This window comes from Apium graveolens, unplaced genomic scaffold (genome assembly GCF_009905375.1).
Source record: "Apium graveolens cultivar Ventura unplaced genomic scaffold, ASM990537v1 ctg3497, whole genome shotgun sequence".
NCBI lineage: Eukaryota > Viridiplantae > Streptophyta > Magnoliopsida > Apiales > Apiaceae > Apium > Apium graveolens.
In genome coordinates, this window is record NW_027418121.1 from 72,776 (window position 1) to 82,571 (window position 9,796).

A 9,796-nucleotide genomic window follows, 5' to 3' on the forward strand; every position below is an offset into this window, starting at 1 on the left:
AAGTGAGCAAGAGGTAATCAAGGCCTGGAAAACATCTAGGGATGTTAGTGTTCAGATTGCAAAGGTTCAGGGAATTGAATCATTCTGTGAGGACGCCTGGAAGAAAAACAAAAAGGAGTTAGAATTAATTGATGGATTGTCAATGGATGTGGAATCAACGGATGATGAAAGTTATCCGTTGAAGGAAGAAAAGGAGCATCCGTTGAAGGCTCATCAATTAAAACAGGCAAGTTCTTTAAAAAATAAAAATCTCAATAAAAAGAATGATTCAACTCTCAAGAACTTTGTCAATGAAGGAGCGAGCACATCCAGAGATGTCAGTAAGGTGAATATAGGACACATAACTTTAGATCAGCTAAAAGATAGGCTTAAGTTGGTTGAGGATAAGAAGGAAACTAAAAGAAAATCTAAAAGAAATGGGAAGGTAGGGATTAATAAACATAACAATTAGACACCTAATAGGTATGCTCCTAGAAAAAGCTGTGTGCATTATAAAAGTGTTAATCACCTATCTGATAATTGCAAATCTGTTAAAAATGCTCCCATGCCTTCAAATCCCTCCATGCCTAACATGTCTATGTCACCTCTGCATGTTATGCCTATTATGTCTCACCAAAATCCCCATACACATTTTGCAAACATGCCATATATTAACAATCCTTATTTTACTGTATTTAGTATGCCTCAAATGCCATACAATATGCCCATGTGGAATAACATGTTTGCACAACCTATGCCTTATCAAATTCAATCAAATGTGTTAAATGATTCTGTGACTAACCCTACACTTCAACCAACCACATCTGAGACCAAGGTTGACCCAAAGTTACCTAAGTCAAAAGATGCAGGAGGAATGAAGTCTAGGAAAAAGACTAACAAGGCTGGACCCAAGGAAACTTGGGTACCAAAATCAACTTGATTGATTTTGTTGTGTGCAGGGACAAAGAAGGAATCTATGGTACTTGGACAGTGGTTGTCCAAGACACATGACAGGAGATTTCACCCTGCTCACAGAGTTTAAGGAGAGAGCTGGCCCTAGCATAACCTTTGGAGATGACAGCAAAGGATTCACTATGGGATATGGCTTGATTTCAAAAGAAAATATCATCATTGATGAAGTTGCATTGGTTGATGGTCTCAAACACAATTTATTGAGCATCAGTCAACTATGTGACAGAGGGAATACTGTTTCCTTCAATTCTGAAGCCTGTATTATCACAAGTAAAAAGGACAATAAAGTGGTTCTAACTGGAGTTAGAAAAGGGAATGTGTACTTAGCTGATTTCAACTCTACAGATGCAGAATCCATTACTTGTCTTCTCAGCAAAGCAAGTCCAGTTGAAAGTTGGCTATGGCACAAGAAGCTGTCCCATTTGAACTTCAAGACAATGAATGATCTAGTCAAAAAGGACTTAGTTAGAGGAATGCCTCTAGTGGAATTCACAAGGGATGGACTGTGTGATGCTTGTCAGAAAGGAAATCAAAAGAAAGTATCATTCAGTAAGAAGCTTGAATCTGCACTTGATGAACCACTACAACTTCTACACATGGATCTTTTTGGACCAGTCAATGTATTGTCAATTTCAAGGAAAAGATACTGCCTAGTGATTGTAGATGATTTCTCAAAGTTTTCATGGGTTTATTTTCTTGGATCAAAGGATGTAGCTAGTGAAATCATCATCAATCATATCAAGCAAGTCAACAATCATCCTGATTTCAAAGTAAGGAATATTAGGAGTGACAATGGAACTGAGTTCAAGAATTCAACCATTAAGTTGTTCTGTGAAGAAAGTGGGATCATGCATGAGTTCTCAGCTCCAAGAACTCCACAACAAAATGGTGTGGTGGAAAGGAAGAACAGATCACTAATTGAAGCTGCAAGGACAATGCTTGAAGAGTCAAAACTCCCAACTTATTTTTGGGCTGAGGCTGTTAACTGTGCATGTTACACTCAGAATATTTCTCTAATCAATCAGGAAAAATGCATGACTCCCTATCAATTATTCAAGAGACGAAAACCAACTTTAAACTTTCTACATGTCTTTGGTTGCAAATGCTACATCTTAAGGAATCAATCTGATCACAAAGGGAAGTTTGATGCAAAGGCTGATGAAGGAATATTTGTTGGTTATTCTGCTGGAAAATCATATAGGGTCTACAATCTAAGAACCAACATTGTCATGGAATCTGTACATGTTGTGTTTGATGATAAAAAGATTGATGGACTAACAGATGAGGGACATCATGAAGGACTCAAATTTGACAACATTGAGATATACTGTGCTGATAGTGAAGATGAGAATGATGAAGAAGGCATCTCAAGAAGAATTCAGAATCTGCCTTTGGATAATGCACAGAATGCTGCATCCGTTGAAAGTCATAATTCAGCTTCCGTTGAAAGAAGCAATGCAGCATCCGTTGAAAGACAAAGTGCATCATCCGTTGAAGTTCATAATGAAGCATCCGTTGATCACAGTCTGTCAACGGATAATCAATTCACTTCATCAGTTGATAGAGCTCCCAATTCCTTTCAAAGGATCAGCAACTCAGGGGGAGTTTCAACAAATCAACATTCTATCTCACATCATGACAATACTGAGGCAACCTCATCTAGGGCTAATCTACCACCTCAAAGGAAATGGACCAAGAATCACCCTTTTGAACTGATCATTGGTGATGCTACATCAAAAGTATAAACTAGAAGGGCTAGTCAAGATGAATATCTGTATAGTAGCTTTCTATCACAGGAGGAACCTAAGAGAGTGGAAGAAGCTCTATTGGATCCATATTGGATTTTAGCAATGCAAGAGGAGCTAAACCAATTTGAGAGGAACAAAGTATGGAAGCTGGTACCCAAGCCAAAGAACAAGAGTTCTATTGACACAAAATGGGTATTCAGAAACAAGATGGATGAAAATGGCATTGTCATAAGGAATAAAGCCAGATTGGTTGCTAAAGGCTATTCTCAACAAGAGGGAATAGATTTTGATGAAACATTTGCTCCAGTTGCCAGACTTGAAGCCATCAGAATCGTTCTAGCCTATACAGCTAATGCCAATTTCAAAGTCTATCAAATGGATGTCAAGAGTGCATTTCTAAATGGGGAATTGGAGGAAGAAGTTTATGTAAGCCAACCCCCAGGTTTTGAAGATCCAAATTTTCCAGACTATGTGTATTATCTGTTGAAAGCACTCTATGGACTAAAGCAAGCACCTAGAGCCTGGTATGAGACTTTGTCAAAGTTCCTTCTAGATAATCACTTCACAAGAGGTACTGTTGACAAAACTCTCTTCTTTAGAAATGTTAATGGCTCTAAGATACTTGTACAAATTTATGTAGATGATATTATATTTGGATCTACAGATGATAAGCTTTGTAAAACGTTTGCTAAATTAATGCAAAATAAATATGAAATGAGCATGATGGGAGAGCTAACTTACTTTCTTGGTTTACAAGTTAAACAAGTTAGTGGTGGAATTTTCATTAGTCAAACTAAATATATTTATGATCTTTTAAAGAAGTTTGACTTAATGGATTGTTCACCTGCAAAAACTCCCATGACCACTGCCACTAAGCTTGAATTAAACAAGGCTGAAAAGTCTGTGGATATTATAAGTTATAGAGGCATGGTTGGCTCACTTTTATATTTAACTGCTAGTAGACCTGATATAATATTTTCTACATGTCTCTGTGCTAGGTTTCAAGCTGACCCTAAAGAATCTCACTTAGTGGCTATTAAAAGAATTTTCAGATATCTCAAGGGGACTCCAAATCTAGGAATTTGGTACCCTAGAGAGTCTGGTTTTGATCTAATTGGCTACTCAGATGCAGATTATGCAGGTTGCAAAATAGACAGGAAAAGCACAACAGGCACCTGTCAATTTCTAGGGGACAAGCTTGTATCATAGTTCAGCAAGAAACAGAATTCTATTTCCACATCAACAGCTGAAGCTGAGTACATTGCTGCTGGTAGTTGCTGTGCACAGATACTATGGATGAGGAATCAATTATTTGACTATGGTCTGATTGTTGACAAAATTCCAATATTCTGTGACAATACAAGTGCCATTGCCATTACTGAAAATCCAGTGCAACACTCAAGAACCAAGCACATTGATATCAAGTACCACTTCATTAGGGAACAAGTGATGAAAGGTACAGTGGAACTTCATTTTGTTCCAAGTGAAAAGCAGATTGCAGACATATTTACCAAGCCACTTGATGAATCAACATTCACAAGATTAGTAAGTGAGTTAGGTATGCTTAATTATTCATAATCTATGTCATCTATATAATCTGTCTTGAAGCCTGAAATGAATTTGCTGCAAGAACAAAGCTGGCTTTAATTAAGACTTATCCTATCAACGGATATTCTCTATCCGTTGAAAGCCAAAATTGCTCTATCAACGGATGTTCATTATCCGTTGAAAGACAAATACATTTCTGGTAATTTTATCCTTCAACGGATAAAATGGTGTTGTTCATCAACGGATAACCATTTCCCTTATCCGTTGAAGTGTCACGTCAGTTACTATAACTGAGTCACAGCCGTTGATTCTTTTACTCAACCGTTGATACAGATATACAGTGTTGTATGTATTTGTATTTAAGGTAGTTTTCAGAATTTCTACAGTTTTATTTATTCTTGAACGGCTGTAACTTACTTAAAAGTATCATTTAATTATTTTATTTACGTTTTAATTCAAGAAAGTATAAAAGCCCAATTGAACTCTTATTCTCACTTTACGCTTTCTTGCAATTCTTATTCTCTTTCTCTCTAAATTCTCAAGTTTTTCTCTGCAACCTCTACTCACAACAATGGCACCAGTAGTCAAAATTATGTCTCAAACAGGATTTGTTTATGAAAAGAATAATTTCATAGCCTTGGTTGAAAAGAATGAAGCCCATTCTGATTATCACAAGATGATGGACTTCATCAAAAACTGCAAACTAAGCTATGCAATGCTGGAAACCCCAACCATCTACTGTGAGGTGATTGAGGAGATTTGGACAACTGCAGAGTTCAACACGACAGATATGACTATTGCCTTCTCTCTCAAAGGTAAGGACTATTGCATTAATTGTGATGATATACAATCTTGCTTTAAGTTGCCTGAGAATAATGCCATGACACCACACACTGATAAAGATGTCTCTGCTATGCTAGATTCCATAGGCTATGCTTTTGATTCTGCTAGTTTAGGTAGTATTATAAGGAAAGGCCTTGAGAAAGAATGGAGTTTTCTTGGAGATGCCTTTATTAAGGTTTTCTCTGGGAAGATTAGCAATTTTGATGCTATCACTTCATCTCTTGTTAATATGCTCTATATGCTAGTTTCTGATAGGTACTTTAATTTTAGCAACTGTGTTATGCTAGAATTAGGTTCCAGATTAGGTAACAAAGCTAATAGACCACATAACATCTACTATGCTAGATTCTTTATGTTATTGGCTAACCATGTTGCTGAAGGTTTGGTTATATCCAATGAGAATAATAAACTCAAATGTTGGGCGCAAGAGAAAAGGGTCCTTGTAGACCTTTTGAGAATGAACCTCAACAGCCAGGTGCCATTGGTATACTTGCCAATCATGAATGCACCACAGGTAAGTGAGGTAAATACTTCTATAACTCCTACTATTTCCAACCCCAATGTTTCTTTGCCTTCTAGTGTGGCTATCGAACCTATGTCTTTGTCCAAACAGGCTCCTACCAAAGCCACCAAATCTAAAGTTTCCAAAGTCAAGTCAAAGAAACCTACCTCTATTGTTTCTCAAAAGACAACAGTTGTAACAACTACCATAAACCCTGAAGGGAGTGAACAGGGTGTGAGTGGTGAGGGGAGGGGTGAACATTAAAAAGCCCCCCAGGATAAGGTGGGAGAGGTGAGTGGTACCCAAACCAGCCAAGCCACAGTCTCTCAAAAGACTGTGGTGGTTCAAAAGGAGTCCAACACATCCCTAGTTGCATCCTCCCAAAAGGTTGTAACTATTGAAAATAGTCCCCAACCAGGGACACAGAACAAAAGAGGGAGGGACACTGAAGCCACACATTCACCATTTAAAGCCTTTTCAAGGAAGAAGAAGGCCAAGACCCTAGTTTCCACACAAGGGACACACACAGCACAGATACATCTACCTGCATCTGTGCCTTCTCAAATTCAGCTTGATGTGATTCCAGCAAATGTGGAATCACAACCCCATTCTCTCAATATAGAAACACACCATTCATCAAACTCTCCAACACCCTCTCTGGATGTGGATATGATATTCACATCAATTCCTGATTCTCCCTCATTAAAACTCAGGGAGGAGCCCCACTCAAAACCAGGTGATCATCATCTTTTAGATGATTTGTTGGATCATCAGCCAATTCTTTCAGATGTAGTTGCAGAATCTGTGTCACCACACTTAAAATCAATCCACACAGATTCAATAATTATGTCACTTTCTATCTCTACATCTTTTCCTTCTTCAACGGATATCTCTCATCCGTTGACAAGTGGTTCTTCAATGGATAAGCTTAACAGCAGTTATCCGTTGATACCATCAGTTTCCACTTCAACGGATATTCCCTATCCATTGATGGTTACTACACACTTAACATAAACAATTCCAACTGTAGAGGACATGGCAACTGTACAATCACTTTTAGGTTTGAGGGAAGGGAGTGATCTTTTGAGTGAGAGGCCGGGTTGCTCCCAGACAAAAGAAGAGGTTGAGAGTCACCATATGCATGCTATTTCTTCCAGCATGGCAAAAGTGAGTGAGAGGAGTGCCACCTTAGAAGGTGAGGGTGAGGGTGTGAGGGTGTGTGTGAGCCAAGGGGAGCCCCTGATGCAAGAACAGAGAGAAATTGAGAGAAAGGCAGGTACAGAAGCTATAAGGGTGGATCCAGCCATTGCTAGTGAGTTAATGAAAGTGGATGATGCAGAAAAGAAAAGACAATTTCAGCAACATTACAAAGCTGTCATTGATAACATTTCCTTGGATGCTGACACTTTTACTCACCCCATTTCAGCCTATCAATTATTGGCTGCACAGGGCAATGTGGAGGCAGAACAGACACTACACATTGTACACACTTCAGAATCTCTTCTCAGAGACAAAGCTGCTGTCAACATGCTGCCTTCTCAAACTGGTGAGCCATCGGAAGAATTTGGAGTAAATTCTAATGATGATGACTCTATTTCTTTGAATGAGAGCATGAACTTAGGGGGAGTAGCAGGCCCAAGTTCTATTCCTGATCTTCCTGAATGGGCATGGGCAAAACCATCAACACCAGGAGAGTTTGGTGTCACTTTGGTCAGACAAGTCATGACAATTCAGAAGGCCCTTCAGGAGACTCAAGATGCTGGTACCAAGGCAATTCTTCAAGCTCATCTGGAATTTTTGCATCTCTTGCAGTTGCAGCATTACCAGCAAAATCTCAGTGTGGATGAGCTCAAGCAAGACATTGCTGATCCGAAATCCTACAATGCTGAGAAATTGGATTCAGTTATACCCTATGGGACTATGCAAGATTTGTTGGGGAGACTGAGGAAAGCATCTGATGCTGACAAGAGGCTGACCAGATTGGAAGATAGGGTTCAAATCATTGAAGACTCTCTGGTCACCATTCTTCAGAATCAACAAACTCAAACAAATCTACTCATGCAGCTGGCAAAAGTACAAGGCTTGACCCCTACCCTTGATGATAACAAAAAGGGGGAGAATAAAGGGGAAGGGGACGGAGAGCCATCTACAACAGTTCAGATTTCTCAAGTGCTAATTCCTGTCATCACAACTTCTCCAACTATTCAAGTCAAAGGAAAGCTAGATGGAATTGATCTAATCCAGATAACAGCAGCTGAATTGCAAGTCAAAGAGCAAAGGAAGAAGATTGATGAAAAGATGCAACTAATATTTGGTTCTACAACTTCTCAATCACAATCTGTGAAGCATAGCACAAAAGTGAAATCAATTATTATGGAACTCAAGCCAGTAGGGAGGCATAAAGATGGAGAAACTTCTTCCAAAGATCTGCAACCTATGGTTCTCAAGCCCAACAACAGATCCAATAAGGACTCTACAAAGAATCCTCTAAAAGAGGTGGATTTTCCTCTTCCAAAAGCTGATGAGGACAAGCTTTTAGGTAGAAGTATTGCATATCTCAAAGAGACCATGCATGAGGCTGTAAGGAGAAACATGGCTATTATCTTCAGAGAGGGAAAGAGCATATGTGTGATGCAAGGACATGCCAAATTCTCAATAGCCAAGAGGGAAGAAACCAAAAGGTTGAAGGAAGAAGCCAAACAGCTAAAGGCTGATAAAAGAGCACAACCAAAGCTTGAAAAATAGCTAAAGTCAAGTCAGGCTGAAGAACAGAAAGAAATTGAAGACAAAGGTGAATATGAAGCTATGGGGGACATGGTTGGTACTGAGATGGAGGAAAGAAGTAAGGAAGAATGGCAGAAAGGGAAAAGAAAGAAGGTCAATGCAAATAGAAAGAAGGTAGATAAGACTGAAGAAACCCAATCAATATCCAAACCACTACCCTCTATTCCTGAACCCATTGTACCTGACCCCTTCATGAACATTCATGGTGAAATAATCATTCCCAAGAAGGAACCAATTGATTGGGACACCATCAAATTGCCCACCTTCCTAACCTCTTCTCCACCATCAAAGAAGCAGAAAAGAAGAATCAAATCAACACCCTCTAAAGCCTCAATAAAATTCACACAGAAGCCTAAGCCTAAACCTCAAACCTCTAAAGATGATTATGTTCACATCTGTGACATAAAAGAATTTTCAGACATTGAACTCTATCTGGATGAGCTGGAGGAAGTAAGGGGAATAACTGCCTACAGACAGCTACCAGAAAGACTAGTGTTCAAATACAAAGGAGCTGGGGAAAGAACATGGCCTCTTCACAGAATTCGGAATGAAGGCTACTCTACCTTGATTAGAGTCTACACAGCCATACAAAGGGATTCTGGCTTTACCAGGACTGCCAAGACTGAGATTCTCAACAAGATTGCCAACATAAGGAAAACTTGGAGGGAGCCCAATGCTTTGCCTAGAACTTTACTCATTCAAGAAAGAGGAATTATAATTCACAGATCACCTCATTGGTTGATGGAGTTCAGAGACAACAAAGGAGTCAGAAGATTTTTCAGAATTGAAGATCATCTAAAGATTGCCAGTAATGAAACTCTCAAGGATATGCAATCTAAGTTAGATATCAATGAAGAAGATGAAGCTGAATTCTACAGACAACTTCAACTTCAAATAGAGGAGAATGATAGGAGGCTAGGAAAGAAAACCAGGGATCAAAGGAAAAGAAAGTAATTTGCTCAGGCTAAAGGAGCACCCTTGGAAACAATGTAATTCTTCAATTCCATCTCAGCATATACATTTTTGTAGCACTTTTGAATTTCTGCTTTATTACAGTTTATATATTTGTTAAGTGTTTTGTTATCATCAAGCTAAACCCAAATTTATGCCTACAGTTCTAGTAGACATAAATAGGGGGAGATTGTTAGGAATATGTGTATTAGTTTGATGATAAGTTAAGCAAAACACTTAAGTAGAAATCTTGTGTTTGTAGCCTCAACGGATAAGACCATCTTGGCTATCCGTTGAAGGAGTAGCTTTACTTAGCAATAAGTTTAGTATTGTAGCACATTTCACTCTCTGGTTTCAAGCTGTAATTCTTAGATGTTGTTAGGAAATAATCAGTCATATTGACTACTAATGGATGTACAAATAGGAGGGCTAATTATAAATATTTCATGCCTTGTAATTTTGTATAAGT